This window comes from Pogona vitticeps, chromosome 2 (genome assembly GCF_051106095.1).
Source record: "Pogona vitticeps strain Pit_001003342236 chromosome 2, PviZW2.1, whole genome shotgun sequence".
NCBI classification, from domain to species: domain Eukaryota; kingdom Metazoa; phylum Chordata; class Lepidosauria; order Squamata; family Agamidae; genus Pogona; species Pogona vitticeps.
Window position 1 is genome coordinate 27,959,683 of NC_135784.1, and position 25,903 is coordinate 27,985,585.

At 44.6% G+C, this 25,903-nt stretch overlaps 1 long non-coding RNA gene across 1 annotated transcript; it reads left to right on the forward strand.

Annotated features, from left to right (window-relative positions):
- Positions 1-14,083: 14,083 nt before the first annotated feature.
- LOC140704293 (uncharacterized) lies at positions 14,084-25,319 on the forward strand. The gene is made up of 2 exons (XR_013542706.1): positions 14,084-14,332; positions 21,709-25,319. It is a non-coding gene; the product is annotated as an uncharacterized LOC140704293 (long non-coding RNA).
- The last annotated feature ends 584 nt before the right edge of the window (positions 25,320-25,903 follow it).

The following is a 25,903-nucleotide window of genomic DNA, read 5'->3' on the forward strand; positions in this document are numbered from 1 at the left end:
AGCAACACAGTTCACTGACCCTCTGACCACCTTCACTTCAAAGTCATAGTCCTGCAGGTTTAAAGCCCACCTCATAAGTTTGCTATTGTGGGATTTCATTGTCTTTAACCATTGCAGTGGTGAATGGTCAGTGCACAGAATAAAATGTCTTCCCCAGATGTAAGGCTTGGCCTTCTGGATCGCGTATACTATGGCCAGGCACTCCTTTTCCACGGTTGCCAAATGTCTCTCACCTTTCTGGAGTTTCCTACTCAGGTAGGACACTGGATGCTGGTCACCATTCTCATCCTCCTGGCAAAGAACTGCTCCTACCCCGCTGTTAGACGCATCGGTGTAGATGATGAACTCCCGGTCGAAGTCTGGAGCACGCAGCACTGGATAGTTGATGAGGGCCTCCTTCAACCTCTGGAACGCCTCCTCACAGTCGCTGGTCCACGGGATGCGGTCATCAGTCTTCTTCCTCGTCAGATCGGTCAGCGGAGCCGCAATCTCGCTAAACCTCGGGATGAACTTTCTGTAGTAGCCCACCAACCCAAGAAATGATTTGACTTTTTTCTTGGTGTTGGGTCTAGGCCAATCACGAACTGCTTCTATCTTGGCCTCTAGGGGTTTGATCACTCCTCCCCCTACTATGTGACCCAAGTATTTTATTTCTGGGCTACCCAGCTGACACTTGCTCGCCTTTACTGTTAGCCCTGCTGCACTTAACCTCTGCAGCACTAACTCCAGGTGTTTCAGGTGATCTTCCCAGGCATTGCTGAAGATCCCTATGTCGTCAATGTAGGCCACAGTAAAGTCACTGAGCCCTGCTAAGGTCTGGTCCATCAGCCTTTGGAATGTGGCTGGTGCATTTCTGAGACCAAAACTCAGGACTCTAAACTCATAGAGACCAAAAGGGCTGCAAAAGGCGGTCTTTTCTTGATCCCTGGGATCAATTCTTAATTGCCAATATCCCTTTACCAGGTCCAATGATGAAATGAACCGACAACCCCCTATGGTTTCAATCAGGTTGTCTAGCCTGGGCATTGGGTAGGCATCAGGAGTGGTTACGCGGTTTAATTTCCTGTAATCTACACAAAACCTAATGCTCCCATCAGGCTTGTCTACTAGGACTATCGGAGAGGACCAAGGACTAGAAGAGGGGACGATTATGTTCTCCCTAAGCATCTCGTCCAGCTCCTTCCGCACCTTGTCCCTATAGGGTCCCGTCACTCGGTATGGGGATACTGCTTGCGGGGGTGCATCCCCTGTGTGGATCCGATGCATCACTCCCTTCACTATCCCCGGCTTATTGGAAAACACCTTTTGATATTTGATGAGCAGCATTTTTAGTTCTTGCTGCTGGTCTTGGGTGAGTGCAGGACTGATCTTTACCTCATCTGGGTTGTATTTTACTTCCCCTCTACCCTCCCAGAAGGGTAATTCAGCTTCCTCACTCTCAGCTGCTTTTATTGCAAATAAAACCCTCTGTTCCCCTCTGTAGTAGGGTTTTAGGGCATTCACATGTACCACCCTCCTTGCTTGGTTCTCCTCCTGCTCTATAAGGTAGTTCAGATCTGACATTTTGGAAATGACCCTATATGGTCCTGCCCATTTGAGCTGCAGTTTGTTCTCTCTGCAGGGCCTAAGCCAAAGCACTTCCTCCCCTGGGTCAAAGTGCCTCTCCCTGGCTTTGTGGTCATACCATGTTTTCTGTCTGACCTTCTGAGCTTGCAGGTTCTCTGCTGCTAGCTCTAGGTTTCTCTTTAGGTCATTCATCAAGGTGTCTATATATGTCACAACATCTTGTGGGTCATCCTGGGTGATCTGTTCCCAATTTTGTTTGATTAAATCAAGGGGCCCTTTCACCCTTCTCCCAAACAAAAGTTCAAACGGACTGAACCCGGTACTGGCTTGTGGCACTGATCGATAAGCAAACAAAAGGGATTGCAGCTTCTGGTCCCAATTGTTTGGATTCTCTGCCAAGTAAGCCCTAATCATGCGCATCAGAGTCCCATTGAACTTCTCCATTAACCCTTTACTTTCAGGGTGATAGGCAGTGGTTTCCTTGTGTTTAATTCCACAGATTTGCCATAACCGTTTCATGAGCTTCGATGTAAACGATGCGCCCAAATCTGTGATTATTTCTGAGGCAAATCCCATCCTGGACATATACCCCACCAAGGCATCTGCCACTGTGTTAGTTTCAATGTTAGTCAAGGGTATGGCTTCAGGGTACCTCGTGGCATGGTCCACAATGGTGAGAATGAACCTGTTCCCCCTCTTTGTGGCCTTGGGCAAAGGTCCCACAATATCCACCCCTATGCATTTGAATGGAGTGTCAATCACAGGCAAAGGGCACAACTTTGCTTTGGTCCTGTCACGGTTATTCCCCTGCCTCTGACACACATCACATTGTTTACAGAACTCCTTGATCTGCTTCCCTATTTCAGGCCAGTAAAAATTCTGTGTGATTCTCTGCTGTGTTTTGTTCACCCCTAAGTGCGCAGCAAACATGTCAGAGTGCCCCCTTTGTAAGATCATGGGGCGATACTTTTCAGGTACCACCAGCTGACTTCTGATCCCATCTCCCCCTTTTGAGATATTCCTCAGGGTCTCTCTATATAAAATTCCCTTTTCCTCTCGAAATCTCACTGGGGTTTCAGGTGTTAGCTGGGCGTCTGTCACCTGTTCAAAACACTTTTGGAGAGTGGCGTCCGCCTTTTGCTCTTGGCCAAATCTGCTGTCTGTGGATAGGGTTTCCACCACAGCTTCGGAACTCCCCTCTGCTTCCGTCTCGAGCTCTCCAGTACCCCCTTGACCTGTCCCCATGGTGGCTTGTGAACGTGTAATCACTAGCACCCGTTTCACATGTTCAGCCAGGTCATTTCCCACAAGCACGGCTGCTGGCAGAGTCGATGAAATCGCTAGCCGCCAAACTCCCCTCCAGCCTTGAAAGCTCACAGGTACCTCAGCTACTGGCAGTGAGATCACCTGCCCCTCAATCCCTGTCACCTTTAGGCTCTCATTTGGGATTATATACTCCCTAGGAATAATGTCTGGATGGCACAGGGTCACCTGGGAACAAGTATCCCTTAGCCCCCTATACTGATGGTCAAGTATTCCTACGTCCACCCCTGCAGTCTCAAACAATTGCGAATCTGTCCTAATTAGTAAGCAGCGCTTGACCTCCACAAGAGGACCATTTTCCCCAGCCTGATCAGCAGATGTAACTGGTTCAGAGTGAGTAGCCATGATAACAGGCTCCCTCAGTGACAAGGAGCTTTGCTCTGTCTGGACACAGAACACAGCTTTTGGCTTGGTTCCACTCAAATCATGAGGCAAATTTCCCTTTAGCTGCTTTAATTTCTCACACTCTGAGATTAGATGGCCCTTTCCTTGACAGAAATAACATTTTCTGCTGTATTTTGAGTCTTTCTCATCTTGTTTTGGTTTTCCCTCCAAAATCTGAGGTCTTGGGTTCGTGTCTGAGGGCTTCCCTTCACCATGGGCTCCTCCCACTTGCTGGTTTTTCCCTGGTCCCTGAGAGTACTTGCTGTAGGTTTCTTTAGGTTTACCTATAGATTTCCCCTCACCTAAGGGCTTTCTTATTTGGGAAATAAAATCTGCGATCTCGGCCGCCTCTGCCACAGATTTCGGTTTCCTTTCCCTCACCTGGAACTTCAGTTCCCCATGCAGGACTGAATAAAACTGTTCCAGCGCTATCAGGTCTTTGAGCTGCTGGTAGGTCTGTGTCCCCTCCTGAGATAGCCATTTCTCTAGCAGCCTCACCAGTTGGGCCCCCACTTGAGTAAAAGTCTGCTCTGGTTTCTTGGTGAGTGACCTGAATCTTTGCCTCAGCTGTTCCGCATTTATCCCATGTCTGGCAAACACCAGTTTTTTAAACTCTGCGAAATCTTTTAACAGTCCCTCTGGCATCTCTGCATAGACTTCTGCCAGGCTGCCACTGATTAAAGATCGCATGATGGTCATCTTCTCAGTTTCCCTTACTGAGAAGTCCACAAACGCTCTTTCCACTAGGGAAAAGAACACCTCAGGGCAATCTCCCTTGTGGTATACAGGGAATTTCTTAAGGTCAGTTTTAGACAATTGGCCTCCCTCAGAATCCCTATTGTTATTATTGTTCTGATTCATCAGTTCCAATTTTCTTAACTCAAACGCCATTTTCTCTCTCTCCAATCTTTCTTCTCTTTCCATTCTCTCTATTTCAAATTGCCTTTGTTTCTCTCTTTCCTTTTCCTCCATTCTCTCTCTCTCTAATCTTTCTTCTCTTTCCAATTGCCTCATCCTCAGTTCATGCTGTTGGGCTATGAGCATTTTCCTGAGTTCTGGGTTCTGTTCTCCCGTGCTCTCATCCTGCACTGAGCCAAATTCATCCTCAGAACCTTGGTCTACCTGGGGTTCCCTCACTTCACCCATTTCTGCCATTTGGCTTCGAGTCAAGGGCATAATCCCCCCCCCCAGAACAGGCTGCTTTCAAAAGTCAAGCCTCAAAATAAAGCGACCACTTTTTTTTTCTCTTTTTCCTCAGAACCAGCCTTCTATAGATTGCTGCTGTTCTTCAGCACTAACTTGCAACTGTTGCCAGCCAGAGTCCACCCCCCTCTGCTAGGCCTCTCAGCAGACAAGCTAGATCACTGCTACTTCACTCAGCTTTGCCTCAGCCTTTTCCCGCCAAAACAGGTTGCCTCAGAGCTCCCTAATCTAGTCCCACCAATCTGAGGTCACACGTTCTTCCACTAGCGTACCTCCCCGTGAGGTAAGCCTAGAAGATTACCTACGCGCTCTCAGATTGTCCCTGACTAGACCCCCCTTGCTCTGGGCCCACTTGCCAAGGCTTTGCTGGACCACTGGACAACTGGACCAGTCGTATCCCACACGCTGGACACCAATCAATGTGACAACCCCAGACCTACTGGGATATACCACAGTTTCACTAAGCTGCCACCAACCATTCCCTGTAAGGAGTCACACAGACCAGGAATGGATTTTTAACAAATAAAGGAATAAGGTTTATTTAAATCACACACAGGGAAAATAAAATGATCAAGTGAATAAGATACAGTAACGTGGCTTAGTCTCAATCATACATACACCAGTTTGGTTCACACAGAACACCTTTCAATAAAGCACAGACCCTGAACCCATCAGTTCTGGCTACCCATACAGACACCTGAACCTATCAGGTTGGTACTGACTGACACACAGTAGTACCCTGTCTGACACACAGACTCCCACTCCAGCTTCTTCTCTCAGCTCTCCTCCAGCTCCTTCTTCTTCTCCACACAAGCTCCACATATATATACAGTACAGCCCCTCCTCCTGATGTCCCGCCTTCCACTCCCCATAGGATGGAACTTTCCCTCCAAACCCATGACAGACAGGTAACATCAGTGCTGTATGTAACACATGCATACCCTGATACAAAAGTGGACGTCTTTTCCATCACTCAAGTAATGGCCACCATACTTAAAGCAAACCTACTTCCCTTGCGTTTCATGGGGCTCAATGTCTTAACTACAGTATCTCCAAAAAATACTTCCAGATGCCAATATGTTAGACTTTTAATTTCCCCCCCCCACCCCAGTTATGAAGGAATTGGCAAGGATTGGTAAATCTTGAATGTGGTGATGATGTTCCATAATCCCAGTTGACCTTCACATATATCCATGTTTGCCCATCAAAAGCAGCAAAGAATTCATTGGCACCGACGTGCTCTCGTGCTCTTTGAAGCAGGACCTCTGGATTATATTATAGGCACAGCCAATAGTTACCCTCCCAGAACAGAAGAGGTAGAGAAACAGAAAATGGGTCAGCTTCACCTTTCTTCTGCACTCAGAACCTTTTTAAACATCACACAAATAAGTGAATTATGTCTATTGAAAAAGTATACAAAAAAGAATTGAGATGAGATTTTCTTGCCGCCACCCTGATCAAATTTGACCGTGAATTTCAGTATGGAAAAGACCCTTGTTTGTTTGTTTAAAATATTTGTACCTATCCTTTCTCCTTAAAGGACCCAAACCAGCTTGCACCATTCAAAGGGCAAGATTTAAAAGACAAAACCAGTAAGTGTACAAATATTAGAGGAACAAGGATCATATCTAAAATGGTAAATAGTCAAGAATAAAAATCCATTTAATAGCAAGAGAGCACAAAACCCCTCTCAGACTGCCAGTCACTAAGGAAAAACCTGTCTGAAGAGAAACGTCTTTGCCTGCATGAGGAAGGCGAGCCTTGCCTCTTGTGGGAGGGAGTTCCAAAGTCTAGGTGCAGCAACAGAGAAGGCCTTCTTCCATGTCCCCACCAAACGTGCTTGTGAGAATGGTGGGACCAAGATGTTGGTGGGGCCTCCCCTGATGTTGTAATTGTCTATCAACTAGGTATGAAATTTGAGGAGCACATGAGAAAAAAAAATGGAAACCGAAATTCCACATCAACATGGTGTTTCACACCGGGATTCAAATTCATACTTTCAGAATTAAATGCTCTCATATGTCCTGGCTCCAGATGGTGACATCTTTCAGAGTGTTTGTTTCCTTGGTTGCATTCAGTTTTAAAACAATAATAATCTCAAGTTCTTCCTACCCCATACAGTACTTTTCAAAAATGAATCAAAACAAGATTCTCACCCATACCGGGAGTGAAGTGCTTTGTGCCTCTTCTGATGGCAGAAGCTCCTGGCTGTTGTTGCATCGTCCGAGTTTATGCATGGATCCACCTTTGTAGTCTGAGAGAAAAAAAGAAACTGCCTTTTCTTTCCCCCTTCTTCCTTGTCCAGGTGAGGCAACACTCCTCTGTGAGCTGTTTTTATTTCACACACCTGAGTTGTAAAACAAACACATTCTTCTCTTGTTACCTGCCTTGTTTGAGGGCTCATAGAAGGGAAGGAGGTGGCAATGTGTCTCTGGGGCCTTTGAAAAGAATCAACTGAGATTAGCCTTTTTTGGAGGAGCTAAGCTACAATGCTCTCTCTTCCTCAGAAAAGTTACTTTCTGGACCTTCTGCTCCTTGAATCTGCCAGGCAGAAGACCCAACGTTGTCTGGGTGTAAATTACAAATATCCCCATTTCATCTTGTTTGAACACTTTTTTCCAAAGCCAAAGCAACTCCTTTTCTACATTTCCTCAGCCTCTGTCGGGAAACGAGAAAAGAACAAGAAAAGAATTTCAGTCTTTCCTAACCTGTAAGGCTATGATCAAATAGGATGGCTATGATCAAACTTCAGGGCCCATGGCTGGACTTCCATGTGTCAAGATGTGAAATGTACCCACAGGATCAGTATTCACTGATTCACTTATCCACAGTCTGATTTTTTCCCCATAATATCAAAAAGAAAAAAATCCATAAAAACCTGTTTCCATTTGTGTTACCAGAACCAGCACAACATAGCACAGTCTCTGTCACCCTCTAGTGGCCAGTTGTAATAATGCATGTGAAATAATTGGGTGTTTTGTTTTACTGTGCTATATAGAGTTTGCTATTATCCACAGTTTTCAGTATCCCTGGGGGCTTGGAACCAAACCCTAATAGATATGTAGGTCCTACGATCTAAATTGAAAGGGAGTTGTAGAAATAGTAGCCTTGAAAATGAAAGTGCTTTTAAAATTGAGGCTCACTAAAGTCATTGCAAAACAATAACCCAGCTCTCCAACTAAGCAAGATCATTCTACAGCAGTGATTCTCAGCTTTGGGTTCCCAGATGTTCTTGGCCTACAACTCCCAGAAACTCCAGCCAGCGCAGCTAGTGATGAAAAGCTCTGGGAATTTTAGTCCAAAAACACCTGGGGACTTTAGGAACCACTGCTCTACAATAACATTCCTGATCGTTGAATGTGTTTATGTTACAGTGTGTAAATATGAAGGTGCGGTTTTCAGGCCCTGTAGCTTACGTTCCGTGAAAGTACAGCATTCCGATCTTCCAGGACTCTGATCTTCCAAGACTTTGGTTTAACAGATGATTCATGCTATAGATTGCCAGATTCTGAGTCACAAGCCCTGCGAGTTACAGTAGATGCAATAATTATTTGTATTATGTGTTTTTAAGTCAGAACCAATTTATAGTGACCCTAATGATGCTTTTGAGGTGGATGAGGCATGCCCAGGACAGCAAACCTCTGGATTCTGAATACAGTACTTTGAATCTTGGTGTTTGAGGGTTGTTGTGTGTTGTTTTTGTTGTTGTTGTTGTTGTTTTGCACTGAGGAGTGGCTTACACTGCCTCCTCCATAATGAAGGGGTGAGTCTTTGCAGAAGAAGCAGTTTTATTCACAGGGGGAAAGGGAGAAAAACAATTTGGTACCAAATCTTTTTGCAGGATTAGGCCCAGCCCGGCCCAGGCTTTGGCAGATCCAAGCCCCAACAGGCAGCCCTTTACAGACCCAGGCCCTCCTTGGCTGCTAACTGACATGTCCTTAGCAGGACTGGGCCCCTTGGATGGGGGGGGGGCCTCAGGGACAACAAAGTTCTTGTCAGAGCCAGGCTCTGTCAAGTCCTTGTGGACTCAGGCCCCGCTGGACAGGTAGCAGACAACCCAGGTCCAGCTCCTACAAGGAGCCACAGGCCCTGATCCAATGGCAAGAGAGTTTAATGGGCACCAGGAAGTTACTTCACTCCCAGAATTAGTAACTCCAGCTTGATCAGATTGTCTCTTAAGGAAAACTGCCGGGGTGTTGGAGGCAGGAAGGATACTAACCTTCTGGGGTCGCGCCCCATAGTCCCTGGTCCCTCCTGGGTGGCACAACGAGAGACACGGCAAAAACTGCTTGTGGAGATGACTGGATGCAGGGCATGGAGGCAGGGATAAGGCTGAATGTGGGAGCCAGAGAATCAGGGCTCAAGGCAGGTGGGCAGGGGACCGGCCGCTTGCCTGCTTTGTCCCTAGCAGTACCTGATGTTTCTCTAGCTTTCAAAATGCCTTGTCTCTTGACGCCTTTGCTCCATCTCCTCATTATCCTGGCCGTCCCTTCGGGTGTTCCAGCCAGCCCTCTTTGCCCCAATGGCTCAGCACAGACTCCCCTCTTCTTCTGTGAATCTTCTTCTGTGTCTTGCCAGCGTTTCTCCTCCTTTGAGTTTTCCAATTTGCCTTTTATCTCTAGGTCAGCCATCCCCACAGCTTTTACTCCCTGGAAAGGTTGGTGGGCAATTTATTTTCCAGTTCTGAGGGCCTTCAGCAGTGCTGGAGTCCCCCACCCACCCTCATTTTAATTGTGTGTTTTTTCCTTTGGACATTAGAAGTGTCACAAGGGTGACTTTTAGATTTACTCCCCCCCAATGTTTGTAAAATAATTTTTTTGTGGGAATGGGCATCGTCTTTCAAAGTCCATGGATGGGTACGTGGGCCTCAGAAGATTACCAACCCTGCTCTAGTTGATAGATTTTGGGCTTCTAGGTTATAAAGTGCTTGGTCCAACCAACCAACCCACCCAGCCCCCAAAACTGTCTTCTGAACTGTGAGCAGCATCCAATTTTAAACATCCAACACTATCAGATTGTGCTGATTCTACCAAACCATTGCTCCAGCTTCTATTGCTAGTCCATCCCTTTGGGAATGTTTTTGTCATAGGCCAAAACCCAGCTGGGTTTATCTGCCCGCCCAACAAGATTGATGTCATCGTCATAATCAGATTTGCACAGATTAAAGACTTCCTTGTTCAATTTTCAGGTGTGCACAGCTTTGTCTCATTATGTGTGATTCACGTATATCTTAAGATATGAAAGCAGAATATTTCCCATTGTTCAGACAGAGCTTTGCAACAGGATTTTGGCCACTATATTTAAAACAAACCTAACTCCCTTGTGTATTTTTGTATCTGCTCTTCCTTGTACTTAAACAAAGAATTACGGTAGATGCAGTTCCTTGTGGAAATTTCCCACCTTTTGAACAGGCAAAAACAACAGTTAGGAAAAGTTCCACAGTGTTGTATTGAGACAGATTAGGGTTGTGACAAAGGGCACCATGGTGGAAATTTCACTCGTGACTCAGACGTGTTGAGATGGATTGTCTCGGGGAAGCCAGGCTTATATTTTGAATAAGTGTTCATATACTCTTTCATGGGGCCCAATGTCTTAACTATGGGCAGATCTCCACTGCCTGAATAAACTGACAAACGTTTGGAGTTTTGAGCTGGTGTGTCCATTCACATATGCTGACCCCACTGCCCATCAAAAGAAGAAAAAAGAAAAGTAAGTTATGGGTGGAAACTGGTGATTGGGAGAAAGAGGCTCGCAGTGCGGGGGCAAACTGGCTGGTGGCAAGAATCAGATGGGTGATCAGGCAAATGGTCAGGGAGGGGGTGTGAGTGATTCTGCTGATGGAGGTGATCATGTGGTTGGGGGAGGAGACAAGCACAATGCTTTAATATTTTGTAATTCCTGCTATCTGATATAGCGCTGTATCAGATAGTCAAATTTTTTTTAAAGCAGCAGGGGTGTGCACACACCTGGAATCAATTCCACATGCACCTCAAAATAAATGGATCTCTCCCACAGGAGCAGAAAAGCTCACTCCCCTGGCACACTAGTCTATGTGTGTGTCCAGATTTGCCCATCAAAAGCAGCAAAGAATTCACTGGCACCGACATCCTCTTATGCCTTTTGAAGTAGGACCTCTGGATTATATTATAGACAAATAGTTACTCTCTCAGAACAGAAGACGTAGAGAAAGAAAAAATGTATCAGCTTCACTTTTCTTCTGCACACAGACCTTTTTAAACATCACATAAATAAGTGAATTATGTCTATTGTTAAAGTGTACAAAATGAACTGAAATGAGATTTTTATGCATGGAGAAGACCATGTTTGTTTGTTTAAATTACTTCTATACTGCATCTCTCCTTGAAAAGACTAAGGCAGTTTTCATTGTTAAAAGACAATACAGTATTTAAAAGCTAGAAACAGTAAATATTAAAAAATAATTAAAGAAGGGTCATATTTAAAATGGCAAATAGTCAAGACTAAAAACACGTTTAAAACCAAGAGAGCACAAAACCCCTCTCAAACTGCCAGTCACTAAGGAAAAAATAGAAAAGTCTTTGCCTGTTTGAGGAAGGACAGCAAAGAGGGGGCCTGCCTGGCCTCCTGTGGGAGGGAGTTCCAAAGTCTGGAAGCAGCAACAGAGAAGACCCTCCCCCATATCTCCACCAAGCGCTCCTGTGAGGGTCGTAGGACCGAGAGATAGGCTTCTCCGGTCATTGTAACTCTCTATCAAATAGGTATGAAAGGTCATGAGCACCTGAGAAAAAGGTGGCGACCAAACACTACTGCTTCTTTGTGAATGTTTGCCATGTAGTCTCTGTAGTATACTTATATGCCTGAAGAAGTGGGTGATGTTCCATGAAAGCTTACATTAAATTATAGCAGTAAGTTTTTAAAATGCCTCAATGTCCTTTGTTATTGCCTTTGTTTTGTTTTATGTTTCCCAGTTTAGCTCTTAGATCATCTACTGGGAAAAGGGTGATGTTGAGAGGAAGCTTGAAAGGCAAACCACAAGAGAGAGAACAGCCTCAGCAGTCTTGCAGAAGATTTTTCTAAGACTGTAGAAAATTAGACTTGGGTTTGCCACCTCTTCCTGGCTAGAAGAATAAGGTAAAAGCAAAAGACTGCTTGTCTTGTGAGAGCAACCTTCAGCATTGTCTAAGTAAAAAAGTAAACAACAAAAAAATTAGTAGAGGAGTAAAAAAGAAGCCTAAATGATTATATATCAGTACAAGCAAAGAAAAATTACTTAAGGCAGTGAAAATGGGAAATATTTTGAAAACAATAGAAACAAAGGCTCAATATAAGAAACCACAATTTGAAAATAAATTAAACAGCTGGAAAAATAAACCACTACATTGACAACACCTGAGAAATATTGATAGAAAGCATGATCATAATTCAACGTGGGCATGGCTAAAACTGGAGACCCTTAGAAAGAAACTGAAGAGCCTCAAGGTGCAGTGGTTAAACTGCTACACTGCAGCCAAAACTGTGTTCTTGACCTGGGGCTCAATCCCAGGTAGCTGGCTCAAGGTTGACTCAGCCTTCTATTCTTCTGAGGTTAGTAAAATGAATGCCCAGCTCTCTAGGGGGCAATGTGTAGCCTGCATAATTAACTTGTAAACCGCTCGCTTGTAAACTCGAAGCACTATGGGGCGGTATATAAGCAGCACACTTTGCTTTGATTTTTGCTGCACAAGAACAAGCACTCCAAACCAATGTGATGAAAGCTAAGATCCAAGGAATTAGTGCTAACAGCAAATGTCGACTCTGCCAAAAAAGGATGGAATGGTCGCACCTCATCTGTGAATGTCCAAAGATTGCACAAAGAGATTACAATGTTAGGCATGATAGAGTGGCAAAGTTAGTGCACTGGTCATTAAGCAAAAAATATAACTTGCCAGCCTCCAAAAACCCATGGGGACATCAGGTAGAGAAAGTGTCAGAAAATGAGGAAGTCAAGATCTTGTGGGATTTCCGGACCCAAACGGACAGACCCCTTGAACATAGCACACCAGACATAGTAGTAATAGAATGAAGAAATGTCTGGATCATTGACATTGCAATTCCAGGGGATGCCAGAGTTGAAAATAAATAATTGGAAAAAGTAAAAAAAATACAGAGACCTGGCCATCGAAACCTCACCTCTGGAAGAAACACACTTTATTGGTCCCCATAGTCATTGGGGCTTTGGAAACAATAGTGAGAAATTTCACACAGTAGTATAAGCAGTTGCAGATCTCAGAAATTAAACCGTCAGAGCTACAATAAACGGCAATATTAGGAACAGCATACATACTGCACCGATATTTAACATATACTTAGGTTTTTGGTTAAAACTTGTATCTGTTCTATAATACCATTCCATGTTTTTATCATGTTGAGTATGCCTGGCATTTTTGAATCATCATGATCATCACCACTCCCACCACCCTAACATTAAAACTAACAAGTGTAGTAGCAGCAACCGGGGGAAAGCAAGTGAGAAACATTTCATTTCCCATGTACTCCTTTTCATCTCTCCTGGGGTGTGTGTGTGTGGACATTCCCAGAATTCAGTCTCAAACCTTCCTTGTCTTCACAGCCATCACCACTCTCTAAACTTTTGGAAGAAAGATCTTATGGAAGGAACTTGGTGGAGCAAAGAAGAAGTTTAAAAGTCAGAAGGTGTTGGCTTGAGAAACTTGCCAACGTATGTGTAGCAGAAAAAAAATTGTGGCTCTTTTCAGAGTAAATCATGAATTTCACTGTGACCTCTCATGGGCCACAGCCCACTTTTTCATACTTTCCCATAGATCGTAGTCCAGAAAAGCTCCCACTGAAATAAATGTGTCTGTGTTAAAGAGGCCCTAAGACTTCCGATTTTATTTGGGGTTCTGATTTTACTGAAACAGAGCAGGGAACCTTCTCTGAAAACAGCTGCAACATGGGTTTGCTGCAAAACAAAATCCCACCCCATTTCAGGATAATTATTTTGAGGTAAGATATGGCTGCACCTAAATTGTCATCACTGTTCTGGAAAGGAAAAGGTTTGCAAAGGATGAAGTAATTTTTTAAAAAAATTAAGGAAGTGATGAATACTTTTTTAAAAATTAAAAAAAAAAACCTAGAGCCTTGATATTGGAAAACTTGAACAGAGTTGTGACAGGATAATCATTAATTGACAAAGAGGACATATCTTGGAAATGACAGCACATCACATGCAAACAGCTGCTATCATTTGCCACTAAAACTGGACTCATTCCTTTGCATATTATTCAGGCAATATGAATTTGCTATGTGTGTACTATTCCATGAAGGACAGTCAGCGTACACTGTTCTCTCTGTGCAGCTAGAAGAAATGGTCAAGAAGACCCTACTCTTAGAGCAACATGAATTAAAAAAAAAAACAGAAGCAGATCTTCTTTAACCTGGGGTTGGGGACCTCTGCTGTAACCTATCTCGACAGGATCAGGGCCTTTTGCACATGCTCATTGGCACTCTTGTCCTCCTTAACAGGGGTTTTCAGATGTTTCTCTTCTCTGGCCTGATGACATCCAGTCTTTATGAAGAAACTGGACCGCCCCTCTTCTCTCGCTTCCTGATTTTTTCCCCCTCCCGGCTTTGTTTTTCCTACCCGGAGCTCCCCCTAGTGTCCGATGGGCGCAGGTGCAAGGAGGCGCCGGGGAGGATTCCGCTCGGAAGCATCATTTCGGGGAAAACCGAAACTTAAAATGTTAGGATCCGCCCTCGGGGAAGCGGAGGAGAGACTACGGGGAGGAAACCTTTGTGGAGGCCGGGTAGAGACCGAATTGGTCCCAACGTGCTGGAGAGCGACGTGGATTGAGGTCTCCTTCCGACGAGAAAACATATGGTAAAAAATTCTTACCAGTTAAATGTGGCTTTTTTTTTACAAGGTGTCCCTGCCTGATTTTCGAGAATCCCCCTTCCGTTCAAAAGGGATCCGCCCAGGCCTCTTATAGACCCTTTTGCCGGCGGTCAGGGCGCCTGGAGGGCCGCTCTTAAAAGCAGGGAGTTGGGCAATGTGTTGCTCCGATTTTGCCCATGGCTTGTTCCTAGACCTGGACCCAGTGCCTGTTAAAAGTAAGGCATCAGGTTTCTTCAAAAGAGGACCCTAAACATCTGTATGTTAATTTATAGACCGTGAAATTATTTTCTTGAAAGAAAACTAAGGCGCATCTCGCTAGACAAGCGAAAGACGAGTGTGATCCTTAGGGAACCGTGAAAAAGAGCCGCCCAGCTCCGCACCCTCCCAAGAAAGGCATTGGAAAAAGGCATTTGCCTTTAGCTGAGCCTGGAACAGGATAGCGAAGCCTGCTTTCCTGAGTTTCCCATCGTATAGGCACAGCCTGCTCTCCTTCTCCGCTTTTGTTGTTGTCGTTTAGTCGTGTCCGACTCTTCGTGACCCCATGGACCAGAGCACGCCAGGCCCTCCTGCCTTCCACTGCCTCCCGGAGTTGGGCCAGATTCACGTTGGTCGCTTCGGTGACACTGTCCAACCATCTCGTCCTCTGTCATCCCCTTCTCCTCTTGCCTTCCCTCTTTCCCAACATCAGGGTCTTTTCCAGGGAGTCTTCTCTTCTCATGAGATGGCCAAAGGATTGGAGCCTCAGCTTCAGGATCTGTCCTTCCAGTGGGCACTCGGGGGTTGATTTCCTTCAGAATTGATAGATTTGATCTCCTTGCAGTCCAGGGGACTCTCAAGAGTCTCCTCCAGCACCACAATTCAAAAGCATCAATTCTACGGCGGTCAGCCTTCTTTATGGTCCAGCTCTCACTTCCATACATCGCTACTGGAAAAATCATAGCTTTGACTATGTGGACTTTTGTCAGCCAGGGGATGTCTCTGCTTTTTAAGATGCTGTCTAGGGTGGAGGGAGAGATGCCCCTTCTGCTGTATGACATGTAGGGTTAAGATTAATATTTTGGTTGAAATAAAAACCAGAAGTTTTGGCGCATCATTAAGATGAATGCATTTATTTATTTTATTTTATTTTATTTTATTTTATTTATAGATACCCCTCCCATCTAGTCTATTGACTACTCTGGGCAGCTTTCATTTTCGCATCGTAATTTGTGGATTAGCAGGGGACTTCTTCAGGCACCGGATCAGAAATTGTTTCCGGTTTTTCATTCTGAAGAGGTGGGCTGTACTAATCCACAGAGGCTCACAGTGAAATTTCTTGAGTAGCCTTAAAGGGCCCTGCTGACACTTTTTGTTGGCATTTTGTTGAAGCGAATGCCTGATGTTGGCTAAAACAGGCCCGCCCGGCTACCTCTCGGAGAACCTGGAGCAACTATGCAACATCAGGCGTTTGCTTCACACATCAACAGAAAGGAGGACAAAAGAGGACATGGGTGTGCATGAAAACTGAACAAAAATATGACTAAAATTGCATCTGCTGTTTGACTGATGCAGATGTATGGTTAGAAGTGAACTGGTGGCCTTGGCAGACGTCATTTCCCATTGTTGAGTCCGGGCTGGCCCCTAGATTTTTCAAGCCAAAATTAATTGCCAATAAATCTTGACTTGAGAGAGATTTCAAAAGGCTTTTGTTTATTTGATATATATCAGACAAAGAGTGAGAGCCTGGCAGAACGGTCCCCCTTCAAGCAAGAGGCAAAATGTCCACGCTAAAGAATGGTGGCAGGGCTTTTATACCTTCTGTATTCTGGAATCAAAGGTTGGGGTGCTGCATACGTGACCAGGAAATAGTTAACAAAAAGATTCTATAGGATGTGCATAGAAGAGCGGAGTTTTTCTTGCCATAGCTAGACAAAGAGTTTGGGCTGTGGAAGTCTGGCACTATTCTATACGATTATCACTAGCTGTATTGTTTCACTTGGGCACAGTTGTTAAGCGACATCATGGGGAAACATCTGCTTCCAAACCTTTCGCCATTCTCTGTAGTCAGAATCTTCAGAGGACAGGTGTTAGAACTCTGTCTGTGTTCTGGTGTAGTTTGTGGGACTGTTGAGTATTTGTAGCTGTGGGATCAGGGTTTTTTGTTGTTGTTCTTTTCAGGAGATTGGGTGTTTCCTAGTCTTTTTTTGTAGTCAGCGACACCCATCAATCATAATGACAGATCATGCCCTCCCTTATCACAACAAAAAATAATAACAAAAAAAAAACACACCCTGATCACAGGAAACACCCAAACACATTTTCCATCTGTGCCGGCTAGTGGTTTAGGTATCTCACTGTAGAGCCAAAGACTGGGTGTTCAATTCCCCACTATGCCTCCTGGGAGTAGAACCAGCCTGTGTGGCCCTGGGCAAGCTGCTCAGTCCCAGCATGTCCCCAGAAGACGGTGATGGTAGACCACATCTGTGTATTTCCCACTTTGAAAAAGTGTGACCAAAAATCAGAATTGGCTTGACGGCATATAGGCATAATTATTGTGGACAAACTTCGTTCGTTCGTTTAGTCATTTAGTCATGTCCGACTCTTCGTGACCCCATGGACCAGAGCACGCCAGGCCCTCCTATCTTCCACTGCCTCCCGGAGTTGGGTCAGATTCATGTTGGTTGCTTCGGTGACACTGTCCAACCATCTCATCCTCTGTCGTCCCCTTCTCCTCTTGCCTTCACACTTTCCCAACATTAAGGTCTTTTCCAGGGAGTCCTCTCTTCTCATGAGATGGCCAAAGTACTGGAGCCTCAGCTTCAGGATCTGTCCTTCCAATGAGCACTCGGGGTTGATTTCCTTTAGAATTGATAGGTTTGTTCTCCTTGCAGTCCAGGGGATTCTCAAGAGTCTCCTCCAGCACCAAAATTCAAAAGCATCGATTCTACGGCGGTCTGCTTTCTTTATGGTCCAGTTCTCACTTCCATACATCACGACAGGAAAAACCATAACTTTGACTATGTGGACCTTTGTCAGCCAGGGGATGTCTCTGCTTTTTAAGATGCTGTCTAGGGTGGAGGGAGAGATGCCCCTTCTGCTGTATGACATCGAGGGTTAAGATTAATCTTTTGGTTGAAATAAAAACCAGAAGTTTTGGCGCATCATTAAGATGAATGCATTTATTTATTTTATTTTATTTTATTTTATTAATACATACCCCACCCATCTAGTCAATTGACTACTCTGGGCAGCTTTCATTTTCGCATCGTAATTTGTGGATTAGCAGGGGACTTCTTCAGGCACCGGATCAGAAATTGTTTCCGGTTTTTCATTCTGAAGAGGTGGGCTGTACTAATCCACAGAGGCTCACAGTGAAATTTCTTGAGTAGCCTTAAAGGGCCCTGCTGACACTTTTTGTTGGCATTTTGTTGAAGCGAATGCCTGATGTTGGCTAAAACAGGCCCGCCCGGCTACCTCTCGGAGAACCTGGAGCAACTATGCAACATCAGGCGTTTGCTTCACACATCAACAGAAAGGAGGACAAAAGAGGACATGGGTGTGCATGAAAACTGAACAAAAATATGACTAAAATTGCATCTGCTGTTTGACTGATGCAGATGTATGGTTAGAAGTGAACTGGTGGCCTTGGCAGACGTCATTTCCCATTGTTGAGTCCGGGCTGGCCCCTAGATTTTTCAAGCCAAAATTAATTGCCAATAAATCTTGACTTGAGAGAGATTTCAAAAGGCTTTTGTTTATTTGATATATATCAGACAAAGAGTGAGAGCCTGGCAGAACGGTCCCCCTTCAAGCAAGAGGCAAAATGTCCACGCTAAAGAATGGTGGCAGGGCTTTTATACCTTCTGTATTCTGGAATCAAAGGTTGGGGTGCTGCATACGTGACCAGGAAATAGTTAACAAAAAGATTCTATAGGATGTGCATAGAAGAGCGGAGTTTTTCTTGCCATAGCTAGACAAAGAGTTTGGGCTGTGGAAGTCTGGCACTATTCTATACGATTATCACTAGCTGTATTGTTTCACTTGGGCACAGCTGTTAAGCGACATCATGGGGAAACATCTGCTTCCAAACCTTTCGCCATTCTCTGTAGTCAGAATCTTCAGAGGACAGGTGTTAGAACTCTGTCTGTGTTCTGGTGTAGTTTGTGGGACTGTTGAGTATTTGTAGCTGTGGGATCAGGGTTTTTTGTTGTTGTTGTTCTTTTCAGGAGATTGGGTGTTTCCTAGTCTTTTTTTGTAGTCAGCGACACCCATCAATCATAATGACAGATCATGCCCTCCCTTATCACAACAAAAAATAATAACAAAAAAAAACACACCCTGATCACAGGAAACACCCAAACATATTTTCCATCTGTGCCAGCTAGTGGTTTAGGTATCTCACTGTAGAGCCAAAGACTGGGTGTTCAATTCCCCACTATGCCTCCTGGGAGTAGAACCAGCCTGTGTGGCCCTGGGCAAGCTGCTCAGTCCCAGCATGTCCCCAGAAGACGGTGATGGTAGACCACATCTGTGTATTTCCCACTTTGAAAAAGTGTGACCAAAAATCAGAATTGGCTTGACGGCATATAGGCATAATTATTGTGGACAAACTTCGTTCGTTCGTTCGTTTAGTCATTTAGTCATGTCCGACTCTTCGTGACCCCATGGACCAGAGCACGCCAGGCCCTCCTATCTTCCACTGCCTCCCGGAGTTGGGTCAGATTCATGTTGGTTGCTTCGGTGACACTGTCCAACCATCTCATCCTCTGTCGTCCCCTTCTCCTCTTGCCTTCACACTTTCCCAACATTAAGGTCTTTTCCAGGGAGTCCTCTCTTCTCATGAGATGGCCAAAGTACTGGAGCCTCAGCTTCAGGATCTGTCCTTCCAATGAGCACTCGGGGTTGATTTCCTTTAGAATTGATAGGTTTGTTCTCCTTGCAGTCCAGGGGATTCTCAAGAGCCTCCTCCAGCACCACAATTCAAAGGCATCAATTCTTCGGCGGTCAGCCTTCTTTATGGTCCAGCTCTCACTTCCATACATCACTACAGGGAAAACCATAGCTTTGACTATTCGGACTTTTGTTGGCAAGGTGATATCTCTGCTTTTTAAGATGCTGTCAAGGTTTGTCATCGCTTTCCTCCCAAGAAGCAGGCGTCTTTTAATTTCATGGCTGCTGTCTCCATCTGCAGTGATTATGGAGCCCAAGAAGGTAAAATCTGTCACTGCCTCCATATCTTCCCCTTCTATTTGCCAGGATGTGATGGGGCCAGTGGCCATGATCTTAGTTTTTTTGATGTTGAGTTTAAGACCGTTTTTTGCACTTTCCTCTTTCACCCTCATTACAAGGTTCTTTAGTTCCTCCTCACTTTCTGTCATCAGAGTGGTATCATCTGCATATCGGAGGTTGTCGATATTTCTTCCGGCAGTCTTCATTCCGGCTTGGGATTCCTCCAGTCCAGCCTTCCGCATGATGTATTCTGCATATAAATTAAATAAGCCGGGGGACAATATACAGCCTTGTCGTACTCCTTTCCCAGTTTTGAACCAATCAGTTGTTCCAAATCCAGTTCTAACTGTTGCTTCCTGTCCCACGTATAGGTTTCTCAGGAGACAGATAAGGAGGTCAGGCACTCCCATTTCTTTAAGGACTTGCCATAGTTTGCTGTGGTCCACACAGTCAAAGGCTTTTGCATAGTCAATGAAGCAGAAGTAGATGATTTTCTGGAACTCTCTGGCTTTCTCCATAATCCAACGCATGTTAGCAATTTGGTCTCGAGTTCCTCTGCCCCTTCGGAATCCAGCTTGTACTTCTGGGAGTTCTCGGTCCACATATTGCTGAAGCCTACCTTGTAGGATTTTGAGCATAACCTTGCTAGTGTGTGAAATTAGTGCAATTGTGCGGTAGTTGGAGCATTCTTTGGCACTTCTCTTCTTTGGTATTGGGATGTAGACTGATCTTTTCCAGTCCTCTGGCCACTGCTGAGTTTTCCAAACTTGCTGGCATATTGAATGTAGCACCTTAACAGCATCAGCTTTCAAGATTTTAAATAGTTCAGCTGGAATGCCATCACCTCCACTGGCCTTGTTGTTAGCCAGGCTTTCTAAGGCCCACTTGACTTCGCTCTCCAGGATGTCTGGCTCAAGGTCAGCAACTACATTGTCTGGGTTGTCCGGGATATCCAAATCTTTCTGATATAATTCCTCTGTGTATTCTTGCCACCTCTTCTTGATGTCTTCTGCTTCTGTGAGATCCCTTCCATTTTTGGAAGGGACCTCACAAGACCTGGACAAACTACAGTTTGTTTATGGATCACTAATCAGGACTGGAAGCTTCAGATCTTTTGTTGTTCAAGACAGGGGGAGAACACTGGTGTTTGTGTGCATGTGCATACATAAATTCACAAATGCAGCGAGGTTGACATGGTACTTGTGTAGTAATGCCTGGCCATAGCCCTCTGTTTTGGGTTTGCTCATTGAGGCAACCTATCTTTTCCAAGCCCGACACTTTATTTATTTATTTATTTATTTATTTATTTATTTATTTATTTATTTATTTATTTATTTATTTATTTATTTATTTATTTATTTATTTAATTAATACCGCGCCCATCTGGTCTTGCGACCACTCTAGGTGGCTTCCAGATACATAAATAAAAACATACAAATATACATAAGAATTATAACATCAGCTTATAAATTAATAAATATTCAAGATGGCAAAAAAGAGAAATAAGAGGTAATCAAGGATTAACTGGAGGGAAGACCTGTACAAACATCCATGTTTTTAGTTGGTTTTTGAAGATGCCCAGCGAAGGGGCCGCATGAATCACCGGAGGGAGTTTATTCCAGAGGCGAGGAGCCACCGCCGAGAAGACCTGGTTTCGTGTCTTTTCCTTCTGGGCCTCTCTCAGCATCAGGCTTTACAGCCTCACCTCCTGACTCGCGCGGGTGATACGGGTAGACCTTGGTGGGAGTAGGCGTTCCACCAAATATCGAGGTCCTAGGGTGTTCAAGGGTGAATTCCGGGAGCTCTGGCCATTTTTAGCAGTCTCTGGAGCTGGTACCTCCCAGAATTTCCACTGGGCAGAAAGATCCAACAGCACTATAAGATGAGATCACACTGCTTATAAAAGTGTGGCCATTGGCAAATGAACCATTGACTTTCTCCATGGAGATCCTCCTCTGTGCCACAGGTGGGCTTGTGCTGTCAGATTGATCCCACCTCACCGTGCTGGTGGGTCTTTCTGCTCAGCAAAACCTCAGAAAGGTAACTGACCTCAATGTTTTTGGCTTTTATTCCAGAATCTTCATATCCATGCATCAAAAACTCTAAAATGCCAAACGGCGAATTGATGGCATTTTACCTTTTTGTTTCTCCAGGGAAAAAGGCCTTCCAGTACCTGAGGTCAGCTCACCAACAGATGTGAAACATCAGAAGGGGGGAAAGGCCTTTGAAAAACTCTCAAAAGAGGACACCCAAGAATCACAAGGAAATGGGCGAAAACTTTCAGGCACAGAAGGTTGAACCTGTTAGAAAACCTGCAGAACACTGTCAACTGTCCTGCGATCAAAAGCGCGCCTTTTACAGAATCTTGAAACGTCTCCTTGCAAATCCCTGTTCTTTACAGGAAGGCGAATGGGCTGAAGAACATCTTTGGTATGGAAAGCAAACATGCAGGCTTGTTTATGGGAAGAAGAGTTGTGAATTCAGTGTTTTAGATGATAAAAGGAATGTTCAGCTATCAGGGGTAGTGGCTACACTCGATATCTTCCTGAGATGGAGTAATGGAGAACCTGAAGAGTGTGTCAGCCTGGCAAATCTCCAGAGAGTGCAGAATCAGTTGACCTTTCTGGGAATTCACAGTACAGAAGTGAATGCTTGTTTTTTCCTGGCCAAACGTGAGTTAATTAAGGAGCCTTCCTGTAGGGTGAGGGACGACTGCAAGCTGCAGATCGTTTGTGACGAGGTCATTCTGGCCTTTCGCTCTGGTTCAGGGGAGAACGAGATCACCGTTCTGTACGATGACCAGAAAAACACAGCAATGTGTCACATAGCAGTGTGGGAAAACGGTCAACGCACGGATGAAATTAGGAGCGGTTAGGGCTGTTTTTGGAGCCATTCCAGTTCCAAGCATCCTTGGAGAATTTACGGGAGGAGGATGGCCACATGAAAAGGGAAAACAGGACTCCTGCACTAGAACCATAAGGAGGAAATTTTGGTGCCTGGGAGACCAGCCCAATATGCCCCCGTCGCCTCCTGCTGCTTCTCGCCCCTGCAGGGCCCCGTTCACCTTTGCCAGGGGCTCTTTCCACCCAGAACGACGCTGGCACAGGTGGGAGCGAGTGGGGGAGCCTGCAAGCCAGCGTCTTCATCTCCCTTGGCTCCCTCCTGGGGCCCTGGCAAGGTGGCAGGGCTGCCCCATCTTACTTGCTGTCCTTGGTGCCCCTCACCCTGCCCCCTGCCACAGTGGGTCTGCAGGCAGTGGGTTTGCTCCATGGGGGAGCCCAGTATGAGTCAACTTTGCCAAGATGGAGAGGTGGAGATGGAAGGAGCTGAGGGCAGCCACGGGTGTAACATTGGGCCTTGGGGGGGGGGCAGAGACATGGACATGGTTCCCTGAAATGTTGGTGGCCGACTTGTGGATGGAGGGTGAGCTTCACCAAGATGGGAGCAGCCACTTGGGGGGCAAGGATTCCTCTACCCTCTCCTTTTCGGCCTTCTGGGTCAATGTCTCACTTCAATTGCAGCTCTTGCCCGTTGTCTCTAGTGGTGGTGTGGGTGAAAGCACTGTGGGAGGTGCGCCTCGCATGACACACCGGCTGAAATGCCTTCTTTTGCGCAACCGTTGAAAGTGCAGGGTCCTGTGCCTCCTTTTCCTCTGGCCGTCCTAACCGGAAGGTGAAACCTGTACTTCGCTCTCTTTATTTGGGATCCTAAATGATGAAGGATTTGGGCAGCCTCTGGTCCCCAAATGATGATATTGGACTGGAACTCCTCTGGGACCAAGACAGTATAGCCAGGATTGTGGGGGATGATGAGACACAATCCTCTAGAACAGTGGGTCCCAGCTGCGGTGACCAGGATTCTGGGAGTTGTAGTCCAGGAACATCCGGATACCCAAAGTTGGGAACCACGCTCTCAAGGGCCCAGCTTTGAAACAAAAGAAAGAACACCATTCAGCACCTTCACAAAATTGCTCCCAACAGTCCCACATATTCTGAAGAAGTAGACAATTGAGTTGACAATTAATTTATGCTTCCTGACGTTTCGCCAGTCTCTGTGGCCGGCATCTTCGGAGGACTGGAGTAGGAAATCTGTCCATGCTCTGTCGGTCCACATTGTATAAAGCAATTGCAATCATCTGTCATGGAACAACCGCACTGAAGAAGGTAACAGCGGTTACCCAGACTTTGCCGCCAGTTCTGATGGGGCGGCTGCCCATATCGTTTCAAGCTTCAGGGCCTCAAAATTTAGGCCTGCCACGGTACACACACACAATTCACAAAGCCTTTATTTGATGGACATTTACGGTGCTGCCTTGATCTCACATAAATAACACTGGGATTTCTGGCAGCGAGGTAAAAGTCAGTCCAGGTTTTCATAATATCAGGAGTTGAATTTGTGAGGTGCTTAACCCTGAAAGTGTCGATGTGGCACAATTACAGCAGTTCATGCACCCTTTAGCTCTGATGCCTCTTATCCTATGGAATCCTGGGGTCTGCAGGTTAACAAAGGGCTTGGAATTTTCTCCTGAGACTGCCATAGTCCTTGCACGTATCTCAGAGAAATACATCTGTTTTAACTGTGTAATGTAAATATATTCTACATTGCTGTCTGGCCCAAACCTGGTCAAAGAGATTCCTTACAATAAAATCACATATGTGTTTATCATCATCATCATCATCATCATCATAGACCTACAGAGCTGGAAGGAACCCTATGGGTCATTCAGTCCCTGTTAAGGAGGCACAGGGGGGAATTGAACCCTCAATCTCAGGATGGAGTGCAACCCTATTTTCTTTGTTTTTTAAAAAAAGAATTTACTAAAATTTCTTCATACTCTGGATAAGAAGAAACAGGTTTAAAAGATTCAACCATGTTACTACTATATATTTATCGATGTCCTGAATTAGGGTTGTCCCCTTTTTCTGTGAGAGACACTTCCACCCTTCAGTGAAGATTTTCCAGCACTTTCAGATAGATCTGTCAGGGGAGGCAGTATATATATAACAAATATATATAACAAAGGGTTTATATTTATATATATATATATAAGCGAGGCACCACTGTACTTGGATGAGTAGCGAAATGTTTCAACCTAACAAGAAAGAAGTCCAGTTGCCATTACTCAACTTCCAAACAATCATTATGATTTCCTTCTTTAGATGCAAACTGGCACAAGGTTGGCACAAGGCTTGCCGCCAATGGTAGACCTTTAGTCTAGACAGGCAGGGTAGAAGTCTAATAAATAAAAATAAATAGACTGGGTGAGAAGATCATTTAATAAATTTTCACATGCCCAGCAATATGCTTAAATGCTAAAGATGATTTAAACCTTTAATGCTTTTTTAAACTTTTAAATAATATCTCACAGCAATGTTTTCTCTGCCCTTTGCTTTTTCAATGTGCCTATTTTAGGATATAAGCTCCCTTATTTTTTTTTATTCAAATATTATTTAAGTTTTTGTCTCTGACTTCAATAGCTAAACACTATTGTAATGTATTTGTCTGATGTAATTTCTGCCTACAACTTAAGTTTTGATTTTGAATATACTTTTGTTTGCAACTTCTCCTAGTTGTCATAATTTTTATGGCACTCACATCTGCATCTCTCCACAAATTGCAAGGAGGGATTTCTCTTTAAGAGTTTGTGCCTACAGTTTCTATGTAGATGTAAAAGCTTTGGATGTTTTCAGAATCTGAAATATTTCTGTGTTTATGGAACATACAGTATAAGAAATTTAGAAATAAAGCTTATGGAATTAGACAAGCCGGTGTCTGGAATTGTTATTAATGTTGGTATGATTGGAAATGATTGTCTGATTTCATTGTGGAATTAACCCATTATGGAATTAACATATTGCCTTCTCTAGCCGAAAAATATTTTACAAGAAGACAGTTTGGAATAGCCAGGAGTGGCTTTCTGTCTGAAAACAGTGAGAGCTCCATCTATTTCTTACATTTAAAACAAACCTCCCCCCTTCCCTCTCTCTCTCTCTCTCTGTGTTTTGTGTGTTTTATTTTATTTTGGTTTTTTTTTTAACATCAACCGCTGGTCTAGAGTTATGCACTATTTGGCCCCCGGATCACATGAGTACTTCAGCGGCCAAACGGAGCTCCCCAGACGCTGACCCCTCCAGCACCCTAACAAAACACCACTATAAGTAATTTTTGTAAAAAAAATTGAGGGGGACATGGGCCTAGGAAGTTTCCCTTTATCCTCTGAAAGGCATAATGGGCAATTTGTTTCTACGCTTGAGTTCCTTCAGCAGTGATGGAGTTCCCACACACATCCCATTTTAATTGTTTTCTTTTTCTTTGGACACTAGAAGTCACAAGGGTATTATTTTTTAA